Source organism: Neomonachus schauinslandi, chromosome 1 (genome assembly GCF_002201575.2).
Source record: "Neomonachus schauinslandi chromosome 1, ASM220157v2, whole genome shotgun sequence".
In the NCBI taxonomy this organism is placed as follows: Eukaryota; Metazoa; Chordata; class Mammalia; order Carnivora; family Phocidae; genus Neomonachus; species Neomonachus schauinslandi.
The window spans coordinates 154,105,515-154,124,207 of record NC_058403.1 but is presented as its reverse complement, the minus strand read 5'-3'; the positions used below and the strand labels follow the sequence as shown (position 1 = coordinate 154,124,207).

The following is an 18,693-nucleotide window of genomic DNA, read 5'->3' as shown; positions in this document are numbered from 1 at the left end:
ATAAGTTTGTCAATTAGTGGGAAATATTTGTTTTGTTTAAGAACCCGGTGTCCTCCAAATTGATGGTTAGTACATAAACTATTTAAATATGACTTGATTGACATTAATCTTGCAAATTATTTTGTATTCTCTTAAGATATTACAGTTGCTAACCTAACTTGAGTCTTGTCCTAGAAGTTTAGTAAAGGCAAGCCTCACCCTTCTGAAAGAGATCAGATTGTATTCAAAATGGAGTTGTTTTCAGAAAAGAATTTGTACAAGGATTAAGAATTAGAAAACTCAATAGTTTCTCTATACTCTTAAGTCACAATTTCAATATCTAGCTACATTATTTTCTTTAAGTGAAATCGCAAAACGTCATATATATCCATATTCAAATGTGGACACTCCAATTCCGAAGACAAATAGAATGACTTGGGTTATTTAATAAGTCTCGGAGAACTGTTAACTCTTGTCTCCTCTCAGTGGTTGCTCTCAAGGCCTTCTGCCAACTACCTGCTCTGTCTAATATGTCCTGTTACACCCCAGCCTGTGCTCCCCACTCTCACATACAGACCTGCCAAGTGCATTGGCCTCCTGTAGGATTTACCTGCTAACCTCCTCCTTGTAGGACAGTGATCTCTTTCAGATACATAAACCAGTTGAAAGTCAAACTTGGCTCCTTTCTCCATTTTTCTATTTTATTCTTTTGCGGAATTGTGTTTATCACGCACAAAGCATTTTGGTTTCAATTTTCCCCCCAGGGCGAGAAGCAAGTTTTGCTTCAGAAAATGGAAGGAGACTTTAAGAACATAAAACTACCAGTGTTTATAGTATTGGGTGGAGTGTTGAGAAGTCCTCAGTCCAAGGGGAACACATTGGGGAGGCCTTGTGTGGCCTTTCTTCCTCTAAGGAAGAAAGAAATGTTGGGGCTGCTCCAGAGGCAGGTGTGAGCCTGGGAATGGTGAAATCTGAGACTATATGGGTTTCTTAGGGAGAACGAAGAGCATGAATTGAGGTATGAGGGATAAAGTATGGGGAAACTGATGGAGGGCCCAGAGCTCATGGTGAAAGTTTACATTCCATCCCATTTCATTCCAAATGGTCTCTTCAGACATGCTCAGGGGAAAACTGCAGTAATGATTTCCCCTCACTAATATAACTCTACTAGGCCATTCCAGTGACATGTAAAAGCAAATAGGTTGTACACGGAATCTACCACATCTCCCCATTATGAGTTGAGCTTCCGGTCCTTTCGTTTCTCTAGGGAGAAGCTCCATGTGGGACTTTGTGGGGGATGCAGTGGGTTTGTTTCTGTGAAGCCTGGCCCCGTGCTTGTAGACAGCACGGCTGTGCTCCACACTGTCCCACACCCTGCTCTCCTCTACCTCAGTGGCTTCTTACTCTTTCCACATCAGCCCAGACCACTGTGGTCGGCCCAGCCTTCTTCCCCATTGTTCAGTCCACCTTGCCTCTTCGGTTTCTGCCATCCTGTGGGCCAGGTTCCAGTTCTGTATGCCTGTGTCCTTAGTTTATTTCCTTGCAGAAATACAAAATTGCCAGGATAACTGTTCTTTAGGTTATCCTTCTTGCATTCACATAACTTGTTTCCGAGTTTCTAGGCGACGCTGGGAATGCAGAGAAGATAAATCACACTCTTGCTCTCTAAGAAGGCTTGAACCTGCAGGCAGAGCATTTCAATACTCATTTTTTTATGTCTCTCTTCTTATTTTTTCCCTCAAATTAGTCCCTTTAAATTCATGTTTATCAATATCTAGACCCTGTTTAATAACCCATTTCCTTTAGGAAACTTTTCCTACATTAGCAATACCCCAAGCCCAAAATGTTGTGTTAGTATTCTAGGTCAGATCCCACTTTAAGAAACACTTAACTGCTTTTTGCATTGGAATTTTGTTTCAAAAAATTGGGTCAGGCTTGAATTATCACTTTCTCAGCATCATAGACATTGATATATTAATTAGATTGGGTGAAATGGTATCAATTTGACCAGCTTATAATTTTCTAGTTATATTTGTTATAACTGTTTTTTTGTTTTGTTGTCACTTCTGTTTTCCCTCTGCCTCACCTTTAGTCTCTAGCTTAAATGCTTCAGAAGGCTTTAGTTTCTTTTATAGTCCCCCAAGGTGCCATGTTGCAAACCCTGGATTAAATTAGAAGCCATATGAGAGTGTTTTATAGACTCTGAGGTGCTTATAAATATATTAATATTACCACTGTCATTTCTTCCTAATTAATAAAACGTGTTCCCAGTCCCATTATGTTATGTTACTAAAAATCGACTATTTCCAAAGAGTTTTAAGAACTATGAAAGAGAAAGATTTTGAATGTTGTAAGAAAACTTCTGGCATACTTTAGTCAAAAACCCTATGTTCCAACTGAAGGAATAGAAATGCCATGTTTTACACACATACATGTGTGCATATATGTATGTATGAGTGTGTGTTTGTGTGTGTGTGTGTGTGATACGATATGCCTAACTGGAGCCTGGAGATCACATTTCTCCTCTGGTGGCCGGGGCATAAGGTGGAAGATGAGCTGCAGAATGTAGAGATGTGGTTATCCCCGTGCTGCTGTCAGTGGGCCCCAGCTGTAACCATTTCTACAAGTGCAAGGAAGGTTGTAGGGATTCCATTTCAGGTTCATTTGTAGCGCATCATGGAGAAACTAATTGGCACCATCTGTGCGAATGACTAAGTCTGTAATGTGGTCACTGGCGCAAAAAGAACTTAGGTTCAGGGAGTATTTCACAGCAAAAAGGTGGTGGGATTGGAGCGGAAAGAATACCGTTGGTTCATATTCTTTTATAGTCATCAGTTGTAGAACTGCAACCCCAAGGGAAAAGAGCAGCTCTCTGGGAGGTCAACAGTATTCTTCTATTGAAGGATTAGGAAGGACATATGAGCAAGACTATGGGGAGGGCTCGTTGCATTGTCTTCTCTTTGCTGTGAGATTTGTCCTGTGCATCCATTCTAAATTTTGGACCTTTAAATTTACTGCAGGGTGGTTGCAGGGATTGGGAATAAGGTGTGTGTTTGACTACAAGGGTACAGCACAAGGACATTTTTGCAATGATGGACCTGTTCTGTATCCTGGTTATGATGATGGTTTCATACCTCAGTGCATTTGTAAAAATTCAAAGAGCTTTATGAGTGATTTTTAGTCTGTGTAAATTTAAAAATATATTTTAAAATGTATACAACTTTATTGAAAAACATATTTGGAAAATCTTTTGCCTGTGGCTCAGGGTATGTTTGCAAGGTGAAAGAAGTGTTTTGTTTTTTTTTTAAGATTTTATTCATTTAATTATTTGACAGAGAGACAGAGCAAATGAGAGAGAGAGAGAGAGCGCGCGAGGAGGAGGGAGGGGCAGAGGGAGAGGGAGAAGCAGACTCCCTGCTGAGCAGGGAGCCTGATGTGGGGCCTGATTCCAGGGCCCTGAGATCATGACCTGAGCCAAAGGCAGACGCTTAACCAACTGAGCTACCCAGGCATCCCAGTGATTTTTTTCCCCCAAACTAACTGAGAATGAAATTACCTAATACCAGTTAATCTAAAATTTGATTTTGTATAGTAAGTGGCTTTTTTCAAGCTCTAAATACGATTTTATAATAGAATTTTTAGAGATCCTGCCAAAAGGAACATGTTAAGAGGCATAGGCTTCTTTGGTTTTCCGTTCTTCAATCTCTCATAACTCCTGTCAACATTAAAGGAGCTGCTCATCCAGAGTACTGTTTTGCTGATGAGGGAAATGAATGAGGTGAGCCATAGTTCAGGCAGTTGAGACTTCACTGGTCATGCTTAAGAACAAAAATGATCCACTGTTTCATATTTTGTTGCTTTCAGAATGTGGGCCATGTACATAAATGCTGATAATTATATGGAAAGTAATATGCTATTGCTGTTAAGCCTTTCAAAGGCGTAAGATATTCCTCATGTGCCTCTAGAATCATCAGGGCATGGGCAGCCGGCAGTAGCACACTGAGAGTGATCGAGAATTCCAGTGTTCTAATGAGGGAGGGAGTGAGGTTGATGTCCATTAGTGGAGTCACTAAAAACCGTAAGTTTGTATTTGGTAATTTTTAAGTAAATAATTTCAAACTAAAAGAAACATTTTAAACAATTTGGAACATTACATTTATTCATGAGTTTGACTTTTCTGAGGAATGTTTCAATAGTCCTAACTGAAGAAGCTATTTAAGGGTTTAACCTAAAGAATGTTTTTTTTAAAATATAAAAGACTAAATAGTATGTAACTGTGATCTAACTGAAAGTTGATTTATCAATTGGGTAACAAATACTTGAGTATTTACTTTGTAGTTTTTATGCTTTAAAATAAGGTTCAGTGACCTTTCAAAACTAGGGTGCTAAGTCCTGTTTATTCATTCCTTTGGAAGAAAGAGGTTTATCATCTAAAGTCTTTTTTTTTTTTTTTAAAGATTTTATTTATTTATTTGACAGAGAGAGACACGGTGAGACAGGGAACACAAGCAGGGGGAGTGGGAGAGGGAGAAGCAGGCTTCCCGCGGAGCAGGGAGCCGGATGTGGGGCTCGATCCCAGGACCCTGGGATCATGACCTGAGCCGAAGGCAGACGCTTAACGACTGAGCCACCCAGGCGCCCCTCATCTAAAGTCTTGAAAGGGTCTTATCTTAAACCCTGATCAACTGATACAGTTATTAAGTCACATGTTAGCTGAGATGAATGGAATTTGAATTTGGGGGATTTTTTTCCCCTGTTGTCTTGGTCAGTATCTCAGTAAACCTTGCTTCGGTGGTACTCATACAGTTTATGGTGCTACTCTAAGTATGGCTCACACGCTGTGCTTGCTGGTCTGCAAACTGTTTGTAGTAGTTTGCAGAAAGATAAGGAGCTCATGCTAAAATGTAAATCAGCAGGCTGCTTCCTTCACTGCAAATGTCTAGGTATGGAAAGCAATGTCAGCTGCACTCTAAGTATGCTTCGTGAGAGATGATGTGCATTCTGGCACAAGTCTTGGTATCTGATGGTATAGTTTGATACAGTTGAATTTTTGTTGTTAGCTGACAGTATGGAAATTACAAAGGTATTTCCTTACAGAAATAATGATCTTCTTTATGTATATGTTTTAATTTATTCTTTGAATAGTAGTGCATTTACATGGTACGAACTTGGAAGGTTCAAAAACACAGTGATAAGACCCCTCTACTTCTGTCTCCCAGTCAACAAATTCCCTTTCATGGGGGCAGCCAATGTGCTAGGATCCTTACATCTGCTTTCTGCGATACTTAATGTGCAGATAAACAAATATATGTGAGAATAATGATTTATGAGCAGAATTTAGTGAATTCATTTTACATCTAGTTGTTTACTACAGATAATGCTGTTGGAAATTTTTTAAAAAATTTATGTAAAATTTTTTTGTGTCCTATGTGAGATGACTTCTCCATGCTGTTGAGCTTTAGAATTTATGACTTGAGTGGTATTTTACAAGGCAGTTTTGACCTTTCAGGATAATAGAAGTCTTGCATTCTGAATAGATGATGGGTTGAAAGATAATGAATGACTGGTGTGCTTGTAATTTTAGGTTTAGATCTGTTTCACCTACAGGTTAGGAAAAACAAAAGCTGCTTATTAATTAACAAATATTTTGTCCTGCTTGTCATCAAGGATAGTACCAAGATTGGGTTGGGGCCAAAGCAAAGGAGCAATCTATTTGTGTATTTGTCATAATTTTTTAATAAGAGTGAATTTCTTTAAAACTGCTTCTAAGGCCAAAGCTCATGCAGCTCTGGGAAGAGAATCCATTGTAGCAGTGTCGTTCAACAAAAATGCCCTGGATTAGGGAGTTTTTGAAGTTGCTTTTTAAAAAAATAAGCTTCATAAAATTTAAATAAATGTGAAATAGATATACTCTTTGACCCTGAAATTCTACTCAACATAATTTATCCTCATGAGAGAAAATTTGGGATGGGGTAGTTGAGGCTGGATGGACTTGTAGTTTTCAGCTCGTTTCTCACTCTCATCTAGTATTGCATTTCTCTTTCTCCCTAGCCCAACATATCCCTTGGCTTTCTTCTTGCCGCTTCTCATTGTCATCCTCTGAAATGTATCACCGCCTCTTTTCTGCCGACAACCCCTACTTTAGGCTTCGTTCTTGTTGGAGTTTTCTCTGACTGCTTCCTTGAGGTCTGGGGCTGTGCTAGGAGTACCAGAGCTTTACTGAGCCGCTCCTGGGCTTGGCATAGAGGCCACAAAGGCAGAGAGAAAAGGGAACATCTGTCTGGTGTGGAACAGAACAACTAAATCCCTATCAGAGAATAAGGTCTTTGGAGCAGGGCACGCATTTTATGTGAATTCTTGCTAGGACCGAAAAAGGAACTGAGCACACATAAACCTTACCCTATCACTGTGTCTTTGAATCCTTGGGTCGGTGATCCTTGGATGCTTTGGAGGGATTGTGTTGGTTGTTCTGTTTGTTTTACTCTCTCATGGGAAAAAGCATTAAAGTGAATTAAAATTAATTTTGTTTTGAATAACTATAAAGACATAGCATGAGGGATTTTGGAGGGTGATGGAACTGTTTAGTACTCTCAGTATGGTGGTGGTCATGCAAATCTATATATTTGTTAAAATCCATGAAACTACACACAAAAATGTCAACTTTATTGTATGATATAAAATACAATTTAAAAACAAAATAACTTGAAGAATTTTGTGTATCCCTGCAAATAGTGATACATCTGTGAATTTCATTAATTAAGGAATCACTACTATACTGGATGAACTGTTGTATGGCCCCATTATAAATATTGGGATTTCTAAGAACCTAGTCAGATTATTTCCCAGTCTATATCTACCTCTCCCACCGTTTGCACACCTGCCTGTATTTTCATATTTAGTATAAAATCAGTTCTAAATTGAATGAGGATAGCAAGTCAAAGATAATAGCTGATGGTTTCATTTGTTTTTTTCTAAATTCTTAAGAAGAATTTTGAGCCACTTTGTATGGGAAGTTTAAGCAAAGGCAAGGCATTTGCAACCATGAAAGCATCAGTTACTATTGCCTCTTTATTTAGAGAGAGGAAATCCTCGTCCCTTTGACTATCAGACCTTTAGTCTCCTCTTTGCATTATTAATATTGCTGTGGGAATTATTGAGACTTTAATCCAGGCTGCCTGTGATTCTGCTCTTCTCCTTGTTGGCAAGATAACAGTTGATGTCACACATGGGGCTGCCAGATAATTGATAGGGTACTAGTTGAGGAGTCTTGGTATCCATATCCACGGTGACTCTCAGTGATGAGGATCTCCATTTAGTGGGCAAAACATCACTGGATTTATGACAATACTGTCAGCTCTTTGATTATGGTTTTAATTACCACCTAAACCACAGAAGTGTGAGATCACACGTAGTAGAGTATTTTTATTTCAAGACCTGCTATTAGTATTTTTAAAGCAATTACAAAGCAGAAATATAATATGGTAACTTCATTTCATACATTAAAATATTAATGCAAGAAAAAACTCTGCCATAGACATCAGAAAGAAGATAATTTTTAAAGATTTAATTAATTAATTAATTTGAGGGAGAGAACTCGTGCCTGTGGGTGGGGGGAGGGGCAGAGAAGGAGGGAGACGGACAAGCAGACTGCACTGAGCAGAGCCCTGTGTAGGGCTGGATCCCACAATCCTGAGATCAGGACCGGAGCCAAAATCAAGAGTCGGACGCTTAATGGACTGAGCCACCCAGGTGCCCCAGAAAGAAGATTTTTTTTTTAAAGATTTTATTTATTTATTTGACAGAGAGAGAAAGCACAAGTAGGCAGAGTGGCAGGCAGAGGGAGAGGGAGAAGCATGCTCCCCACTGAGCAGGGAGCCCAACGTGGGGCTCAATCCCAGGACTCTGGGATTATGACCTGAGCCGAAGGCAGACACTTAACCGACTGAGTCACCCAGGCACCCCGAAAGAAGATATTTTTATCTGAGTCATGAGAGGCCCTTATTTTACCTTCATTATTGTAAAAACAATTTGGGAAAACTAGAATAATCTACAAATCTAAGTTTAAAATGAAGTAGATCATGGTGAATTCTAGGCGTAAGGAGTAAGCCAGGATTTGTAATTTTAAAGAAGGTTAAAAATATTTCTCCAAAGTAAAATGGAGTTTGCTTTTAAAATATATGTTTTGTTTTGTTTTTTAAAGATTTTATTTATTTATTTGAGAGAGAGAGAATGAGAGACAGAGAGCATGAGAGGGAGGAGGGTCAGAGGGAGAAGCAGACTCCCTGCCAAGCAGGGAGCCGGATGCGGGACTCGATCCCAGGACTCCAGGATCATGACCTGAGCCGAAGGCAGTCGTTTAACCAACTGAGCCACCCAGGCACCCTTAATATATATGTTGATTCTTGAGAATCTATCATCTTGCTGTGTTCAGAATAGTTGAATATTACATAAACAGCATGTGAATGTAGTAAAAAGTGAGAGTACCTGTACGTGTGACCTTAGACTCTTCTTTCCTGGAGTTTATTAATAGTATTGCACATGCAGTTTTTACTTAGGAGAATATTCAGATTTTCCTTTTTAGATACATACATGCCATTTAAGTTTGAGATTTTTTTCTGTGATCTGAAGACATAGGATCAGGCTTTTAAATGTTCTACGTGTGCTTGAGAAAAAAATAGACCCTTTATTATACTCATGTAATGTTATCAATGTAATTAGTTATCATGTAATGTTTCTCTGGAAGCTCCACCGTAGTAAACATATTGTTTAGGTCTTCTAAATTATTACTTTTTGTCCACTCATCTTGATTTATGAGTGGTGTTTAAGTCTTCTATTAAATACTATGCTCCTATTACAAAGCATCTATTTAGTTTCTGGTTTATGAATATAATTGCTATGTTACTTGGTGCATAGAGATTTGTAACTGCTATATTTTCATTTTGAATTGTGACCTTTAACATTATAAAAATATTTCTTTGTCATTTTTAATGTCTTTTGACCTAAATTTTACTGTCTGATATTAGAAATATATCCCCTCCATTCTATTTTTCTGTTTTTCTCTAGTATACCCTTATTTTTAGCTTTCCTGAATCACTTTCATTGAGGTGTGTCTCTTGTCTATAGCATAAGATTTAGTTTTCTTCTGGAAGACAGTTTGAAGTATTTTATTTTTAATTGATGTGTTAAGCCCATTTGCATTAATTGAGATGCCATTGTGTTTGGTCTCAACTTTATTATTTTATGTTATATATTCTATGGTATTACGTTATATTTACTGTGTTTTTTCTCTATATGGTGTATACTCTCTTTTTTGGGGTGGTGTTTAGGAAGGTTTGTTTTGTACTTATATAATAGCTCCTGTAATGTCCTTAATTCTCTTTCCCTTTACTTAGATGTCTACTATTTGGTTTTTCAGGGTTTTTAAAAAAAATTTTTAAAGCATTTTTTAAAGATTTTATTTATTCATTTGAGACACAGAGATAGAGCGAGAGAGAGAGCATGAGCAGGGGGAGAGGCAGAGGGAGAGGGAGAAGCAGACTCCCCACTGAGCCAGGAGCCCAATGTGGGGCTCGGTTCCAGGACCCTGGGATCATGACCTGAGCCAAAGGCAGACACTTAACATCTGAGCCACCCAGGCGCCCCCTGGTTTGTCAGTTTTAAAAAACATCCTTTGATTATGTGTTATCTGTTTGACAGTTCACTGATGTATTTTCCTTTCTCCTTTCTTCTCTCATTATTTCAGTTGTATTATTTCTACGTTGTCAAAATATTCAGGATTTGCATGTATCTGTTTTAGTCCTAGGAGGCAGTTAAATCTCTCTGGTGCTTGCCATCTGTCACTCTGCCAGAGTTTCTCTGGTTACTAGCCTTTTTTTTTTTTTTTTTTTTCATGAAACTTGTTCTCTAGTACACTCTTTCTCCAACAATAATGGGCATATGAATCATTTGGACTTCTTGGGTAGCACCTAGATTCTCATCACTTACATACTCCCAGATGATGCCATTACTGTGCGAATAAACCCTACTTTGAGCAGCAAAAGATTTCTCAAGAAGAATTAAGTTCTTGAATGTTTAAGACTATTCTTCTATAGCATTAATATTTGAAGGACAACTTAGCTGTATAAAAAATATTTTGGTTCAGTTTTCTTAAAATTTCTTGAAAATGCTACTGCAATGTTGTCTTGGTTTACTGCTGTCAAACTTTGATGTCAGTCTGACTTTTCTCTTTTTATGAGTGACTCAGTCATTTTGCTTTGAGGCCCAGGGGTTATTGTTACTTTTTAAATTTATCTTTAAAATCTAATAGTTTTATAGGTAGGTATATGTCTCAGAGTTGACTGGATCAGACCACAGATACACAGTAGGCCCTTTCAAATGTAGTTTTAGGTCTTCTTTTATTTCTGGAACATTTTCTTGAATTATAGTTTTAAATATTAATTGTGTTCTCTTGTTTTTTCTTCAAGGTCTTCAGTTGTATGTATGTTGGATCTTCTTTTTCTGTCTTCTGTATCAATCATTTTATTTCACTTTGACATCTCTTTTTTATTTTTGTCATCTTGGCTTTTCAGTCCTTTCTTTCATGTCCCTTATTTTCATTTCCATCTATTCTCCCTTGGCTGTTTTGTGGTTTAATCTTCATTTCTAATATAATTTTGTCTTTTTCTTCAATTCTTTGCTGGGTTGTCACTCTCATTTCACATCTTCCTGTTTGTTGGTTTGTTTGATATTTCTGTTCTGAGTTTTAAATTTCTTACTTGGAGGTTTTCTTTCACATTTGCAAATGCTTACTTAAATTTAATTCAGGTTTGAATCTTGAGTTAGAACTTTCATAACTTAATTCTAGGTTTAAATCTTGAGTTATAACTTTCATCTGGTTTCTGTTTTGTTTTATTGGTTTTTTGATCATTTTTTTTTTATTTTGTTGGTGAGCAAACCACAAAACTGAAACCCCTTGATTCTTGATGTCTGTTTTATTCTCCTAGTAACTCTTTACAGATGTTATTGCTATTTTTCTGTTCATTTTGAAATGAATGATTTTCCTGGACTAGCTTTAGTATTTCAAGTTGGCAAGGGTAAGATTTACTCAGTGATTTTCTTAGCTCCTTAGTTCATAGTGCTCCCTTCTTCTGGTATGGCAAAAATGCTGTATCTTTTTTTCCCTTTTTCTTTGGCTAAGCATTTTTTTTTTTTTTTTTTTTTACTGAGGTACAATTGACATATAACATTATATTAGTTTCAGCTGTATAGCATAATGATTTGATGTTGTGTATATTATGAAATGATCACCACAATTAGTCCAGTTAATATCCAATACCATATAGTTACAAAATTTTTTTTCTCATGATGAGAACTTTGAGGATTTACTCTCTTAGCAGCTTTCAAATATTCAGTACAGTATTAACTATAATCACGGTGCTATATGTTACATCCCAGTGACTTATTTATTTTATAATTGAAGGTTTGTACCTTTTGATGTCCTCACCCATTTCACAGGGACACTGAAGTTGGTTCCATATCTCAGCTGTTGTAAGTAATGCTGGGTGCATATGTCTTTCCAAATTAGTGTTTTCCTTTTCTTCAAATGAAAGAACAGAAGTAGAATTGCTGAATCATATGGTAGTTCTATTTTTAATTTTTTGAGGAACCTCCATCCTGTTTTCCACAGTGGCTTCACCAATTAACATTCCCACCAACAGTGCACGAGGGTTCACTTTTCTCCGCATCCTCGCCAACACTTGTCATTTCTTGTCTCTTTAATAGTAGTCATTCGAACTGGTGTGAGCTAACATCTCATTGTGGTTTTGATTTGCAAAAAAATGCCATTTCTTTAACGATTACCTTCTTTGTGGTGAGAAGTGTGAGTATTGCTCTGGTTTGTGCAGGACCATAATTTCTACGTTTTACTTTCTTCTTTTCCATAATCACCAGCCTCCGTGAGATACTTGATCCTTCTGTGTAATTCTTCCCCCCAGAAATGTTGCCTTCCTAAGATTACAGTCTCTGGTTCTGTTCATTTTCAAATTCTGTCCTTTTGATTTTCCAGGAAACTTCTGATCCACCTATCCCAGACTTCTTTTCATTCGTTACTCACCATGGAAATTTCTTTTCCTGTGGATGATTTTATTTGTTGTCCAACACTGCTAGAACTCTGTTTCCCTCTCTACTTTTTTTTTTTTTTCCGAAGTTTCTGACTTGACTCCCCACATAGATACAAGTTCTAGAGCTGGTGTTACTGGATTGGGTGTTGATTTCCCTATTTTCATGTAACTTGAAGCTGATGGCATTCCCTATCTCCTAGTTATGTTGTAGTCATGAATAATGGATACCTTCATTTGTTCTCCTTGTTGATCTGTTTTGTTGTGTTTGAGGATATATTGAGAGATTTGGAGTTAGGTAACTCCATTAACTTATAAAAACCCAGAATTCTGTAATAGTATTTTTATGTCTAGAAAAAGATGAGTTTATTTTGGTATTTTCAGGCAGTTTTAATATATGATACTTATTTATGAACTAAAGAAGAATACTTCATCTTCTGTTTAGCTTATACCGTATTTTTTATTACTTGGATTATCATTATACTTATTCTAATTTATACCTAGTTCACTACAAAATTCATTCTTGTCAACATAATAGTAAACCTCTAATATCTATAAGGGGCATGCTGGACATGTTGTAATATTTTCATTGGATAAGAGGCATTTTGAAATTCAGTTTTTATAAATACATAACCATTGACCAAAATGTGAAAACTTTTCCCAGAAACTCGTTATACATAAATCTGTGATTTAAGTCCTTTGTAACTTTGTCCCCACGTCAGCAAAGAGCAGCATAGTGTGTTTGTGTGTGATACCTGTTGTTATGCCAGTACGTACCAGCTGAAGTCAGTCAAGTTTGAAATTATTTTAGACCCGAAGAGAATTTGAAGGGACCTCTACTATTACTTCTTAAAGTAGGGCTGAAATAAGGACATAGGTGCTATATTTTGTAATATTTATAAGATATTTTAAGTGACTGTTAAAAATATTTTAGGGAACTTGTTATTAAAGTGTCACCTACACAGAGATACTGGTTATGGGTGTCAAGCTCAATGAAGTTTCAAGAAGTGAACATATCCATAAGACATTGCACATTGTCCCAGAAGCCCCTTCTTGCCCTTCCAGTCAGTGTCAACCAAAAGTAACCATTTTCCTGACTTCTGTTGCCTCTTTTTAAAGTTTACATAGATTGTATTGTACACTATGCTCTCGGAATATATTTTTTCAGTGATCTCAGTCTGTTGAAATTTTTTCCCAACTGTGGTGCTTTTTAAACAGTTTTTTTCTCTGAGGTGTTAACTAATCATTTAGTATCGCTGTGTCGATGTGTACGCTGACAGTGGGCTGCAGTACTACACAGACGCACTGTTTCCGGCATTATGAAATGATCATGAATACTACATCTCTAAGTCCAGTGAGGAGATTCTCAAGACGATGGCTAATTAGAGAGATTAATAAAATATGGATATATTTAAAGATGTGGTGACAGGACAGTTAGTATGTTGCTAATTCTGAAAGTGAGTCTAAAATGAGAAACATAATTCTGCAGTCCATATGCTAGTCATACCCCTGACTAAAGACATAAGTTGGCAGCCTTTTTTAAGCTTCCTCATTTTCATCATTTGATTTGTTTTCGTTCCCTCAATGTGCTGATTTCAGTGACTTTTTTACTTAATACTTTCTAAGTATATTATGTGATTATGCTGGAGTACATTGAATGTTGTCATTTGAAAATGGACGTGATCGCTCTGTTGCAAAACAAACAAACAGATCCAGAGCAGAGAGATGATGCTGGCACGTTATTGTGGCAGCAGATCCTTGGATTTGGTGGGATTGCTTCCCAGAAAACCTGAGGTTTGAAGTGACCAGTCTCCATTAGATTCCTCATAAATTGCTAGCATTTTGATACTGAAAACAGAAGAAGAATCTGCCGTGGAGAGGAGCAAATTTGGAAACTGGGCCTCTGCTGGTCCTAACTGCATCAGCCTCCCCCCACCCCCTATCCCCATCACTCAGGTTTATTTTAGAAATTAGGAAAAGGAGCAAAGAGAGACAAAGCATCTTTCTCTACTTGATAATTCTACTCCCTTACGTTGCTTCCTCCTTGCTGAATGTGGCCAGAGTGTTATGTGGTGTTGGAGAAGGGAAGTGCACTGGCCTCTACCCCCGGTTTGAGTGTGGTGCCCCTCCCCTCCCCCAGGCACGTTCACCTAACAGATACTTGGGGACTGACTGTACCTTGTTCTGGGTCCTGAGCAGAAGCAGGCTTCGTCCCTGGCCTCTTGGAGCTTCATCTAGTGTGGACACAGAGCACCAACTCGTCACACAGAGAGAGAGAAAATGGCTGGAGTGTATGGAAGAACTCAGCCTCCTCAGGAGTCAGAGAGGAGGTATTTTTGAGGAGTGACCATTGTCATGGATCCTGGAGTGAGGGGCTAGGGACAGGACACTTTGGGCAGGGAGGAAGGTGGTCCTGCTGAAGGAGCGTGGAGTCTCTGGGGCAATTCTCTCCTTGGAAGCCTTCAGGCTCTCCGCCGTTTTCAGGATTGAAAGCCAGACTGAGTTTTGCAGTCCATTTGTGAAATCATGCAGCTCTTCCCCACTGTCCTCCTTCCCACACTTTAATAATACCCAGCTCCTTGATGCTTCTCCAAAGGACTGAGCTCTTGCTTGCTTGCTTGGTAATTTAGGTGTACCGCTTCCTCTGCTGAGAACCCTTGTCAGGCATATTTAGCTTGAATTGCTAATTTGCGATTTGGTTTGCCTAAAGTGTACGTGGTGCAGTGAACGTGAGTCATTCTTTTTGATCTTTGAGCATCTGAGCCCCCTTTTGTGTCCACAGAATCTCTGACCTTGTAAGGCAGAGTCCACCCCACCCCTCAGCACCCCAGAAGCAGGCACTGCCAGGTGCTCCCTCCCTAGCCTCCCTTGCTTCTGGGGCATGGACATGGGCACATGATCTATATTCCGGCCGCCATAACCTTGCCACTGCAAACTTTGAACTGGCAGCTAGTGGTCCCAGCAAGGTTGTGCTGTGCAGAACCTACTCTGGTGAGGGATGCTGTGGCAGGGGCTTTGTCAGGAGTGTTAGCTCTCTGTCTTGCGGCTGTGGCCCTGGCATCCTTACGAGATAAACTCTGTGCTTCCTGGCTGGGTGACTGCTAAGCCTGGTTCTTTAGACCTTTTAGAGGGTGTGCGAACTGCCTGATTTCCTCTTAACAAACCCCTTCTTTGTCGAGGTAAAACAGAATTGGTGTTGGTAGCTTGCAAAGAAGAACGCTGCTTGACTCAAGGAGATCCTAGCATCAGTACTTTCAAGGGCAGAGGGAAGAATGTAATTATCCATGTAACTGCAGTGACATACCCCTAAGGCATAAGAATTGTGTAAGGGCTCTTAGCTTGCACATAAGTGAGTAGTCACAATACTCAAGAGGAGCTTGTGCTATGAATCGAGTCACAAAGCTTTCCTGAGAAAGGAACACCAAAACATTGCTATGATAGTAAAGATGGTAAAAATGTGGGTGTAGTAATAGCTGTGGGCCTTTTATTACATTTTCTGTTGTTGGTAAAATATAAACAACAAAATTTGCCCTTTGACCCCTTTAAGTGTACAGTGCAGTGAGATTAATTGCATTCACTGTGTCGCACAGCCGTCACCATTAAGCATGAACTCCCCAGACCCCTCTCACCCAATCCCTCCTAACCTCTATTTTCTGTCTCTGTGAAGTTGCCTATTCTAGATATTTCATATAAGTGATTCATAGAATTGTTTGTCCTTTTGCGTCTGGCCTCCTTCACTTACCATAGTGTTTTCAAGGTTCATCCATGTTATAGCATGTGTCAGAACTTCGTTTCTTTTTATAAATCTGAATGATATTGCATTGTATGGATAGACCACGTTTTGTTTATCCATTTATATGTTGATGGACATTTGGTTGTTTCCACCATTTGGCTATTTTAATATCATTGTAAATAATGCTACAGTGAACATTGGCATTCAGGATCGTGGGACTTAATTTGCTTATCCATCTAAGTCAGTGGGGGGAAGAATAGTCTTTTCAACAAATAGTGCTGGGACAACTGAATATCCACATGGAAAAGAATGAAGTTTGACTCGCCACAACATGTACAAAAATCAACTCAAGATGGATCAGTGACCTAAATGTAACACCTGAGTTCGAGGTGGGTGCAAGGGAGGGACATGAAGGTTGGCGAGAGGGAGGGTTTTATGGACCAGGCCTGGAACGTCATTTCTATTCATGTTCTGCTGTCTATGGAAATCATCCACAGCCATTGGGAGATCATGTGGCCACTGGGAGCCTGGGGAAATGTGTTCCAGCTCTGTGGCCAAAAGAAAGAAAAAATTTATTTAGGTGAATAGCTGGCATCTTTGCTGCAAGGAGGTTGCCATTGGTTATTCTGGGCCTTTGCAGTTCTGAAATTCTGTTCTTTACTTAGCTCTTCCTCGTTGAGTCCTGAGAACTGTGAAGAAGTGAACATAGAAAAAAGAGGAAAGTTCAGCCAGCAAAGTTTTTCACAGCAATCCTGTTTGCAAAAAATATATTCTGTGGTCTTGTAAACCTACCTGTTTGCCAAGGCATGATATGATGCTGGCTTGAAACCATGATGATCTCCACTCATTTCTGGCCTGTTTCCATAAGTGCTGAAAAGGTAATCATTGTCCTCAATTGTGCTATCGAAGCTACATGAAGCTTTTGAAGATGAATGAACACTTCTTCATAGGAAACAAACAAACCAGGAGTGGCTCAGAGTGAAAACCAAATGTGTGCATTAGATTGCATGCATCAAAGATCCTCTGGAATGGCCGTCAGAAAGTTGGACATCTCTTCATTGGGAATAGAGGGTCCACACCTCGGTGGCAGGATCGTGGGACTTAATTTGCTTATCCATCTAAGTCAGAGTCCTTCAAGGGCATCTGTTTGGTGAGTTTGGTATATATACTGTCAATTGAAGAAGTCATACTCCAGCTTTGAACTTGTAATCTACTTATAATGTGCTGTGTGGATATGATTGCAGAGACTGAAGGAAGAGCAAAAGAGAAACAGAATACAAGAGGCATTATAAACAAGTCACAGTGCTATTCATTTTTAAGAATCTGCATTCTGCAAGTGTCTTGAGGGATCTTGGCTTAGATATATGATAGAATCCTGAGCTTCTCTGTTATTTCCCTCACCCCATAGCATATGTCTGGTTTCATGTGTTTAATATTCATGCCTTTATTTTGAGTTTTATGCCTAAGCTAAATGTTGCATTTAAAAAAAAAACTGTCACAGAAAGACTATAAACTAGTACTGGTTGAAGCGTGGTCTGCAGGCTGCTGTTAGTCCACAAAGTGTTTGATACTGGTCGGCAGTGAGATTAGCACGGAAGCAGGGCGTGTTTCGAAATGTCTAAGGCAGTTTGACATTGCTGTGACATTTAAGCATGTGGTCAGTGGTCTCGTGTTGTTGAACAAGGTATAGACCAAGCAGAGTAGTGTGTGACTTGCATGTTGTGCAAGCTCATTTTAGTCACCTGTGGTATGTATTAGTCTGCTTTGATTGCATAACAAAATACCACAGACTGGGTGGCTGTTGAAACAACAGAAAGTAGTTCTCACAGTTCTGGAGGCTGGAGGTTCAAGACCAGGGTGTCAGCAGGGAAGATTCCATTCGGAGGCCTCTTCCCTTGACTTGTAGGTGGCCGCCATCTTGCTGTGTGCTCACATGACCTCTTCTTCATGTACATTCAGAGGAAGGGGGAGAGAGAGAGAGTTCTTTGGGAGCTCTTCTTATAAGGACATTAGTCCTGTCACATCAGGGCCCCACCCTTATGGCCTCATTTAATCCTAATTATGCCTTGGTCAGCCCTGTCTCCCAAGTTATAGCCACAGTGGGGGTTAGGGCCTCAACATATGAATTTGGGTAATACACAATTCCATTCACAGTAGGGCCATAGGTAGGTCCATAATGGACTAGGAATTTAAAACATTGGCCCTTCACCACAGATAGTTTGAGAAGCTGTGCTGTAGACATAAATGGGGCTAATTAACTTAATTACGAGTAAATATGACTAATACCGAAGCAGGAAACAATTTGCTATAGGTTTTTAACGTTTGAGTATTTTTGAAGTTTATGTATCTTGGTTTTCAATAAAATTGTTTGTGTGAAATGTTGACCCTTTGGACGAGATTAGATTAAAGACTAGAAAAGATGTATTGGGTGGTTAATTCCTAAAGAGGCCTGGGCTTAAGCTGAGTGTAATTACTGTATGGTTGCTGCTCTTTAGAGTAGCTGTCTTGTCTGTGCAGCGGACTCATAAATCTGTGTCTCCATCTGCTGGCTCTGCCTTTCTAGCTGCCTGAGGACACCTCCCCATGGCCATTCTGTAGGCACCCCACCTCAGCCACTCAGAAGAGAGCACAGCATCCTCCCAGCGACCCCACTCTTGTGCTTCCTCCTTTCTCTGGTTTTCTATCACAACACATGGGATCACTGTCTTCATGGTAACTCACTTTGAAACCATGGACCATGTTTGCTTTCCTCTTTGCCTTGAGAGATTTCTTTTTTCTCCCACCTGCTGATTCTGCCACTAGAATGCCTCCTCCAGCCTCCTTCCTGAGGTGCCGTCCACCTTGCACCAGGGCCCCTCTTGTCATGCTTCATTGGAATATTTCAGT

General features: G+C 39.2%; 1 protein-coding gene across 3 annotated transcripts in view; it reads left to right on the top strand.

Moving 5' to 3' along the window:
* Positions 1 to 18,693, top strand: part of ANO10 (anoctamin 10) — a 226,720-nt gene that overhangs the window by 82,238 nt on the left and 125,789 nt on the right. The gene's annotated exons all lie outside the window — the stretch shown is intronic.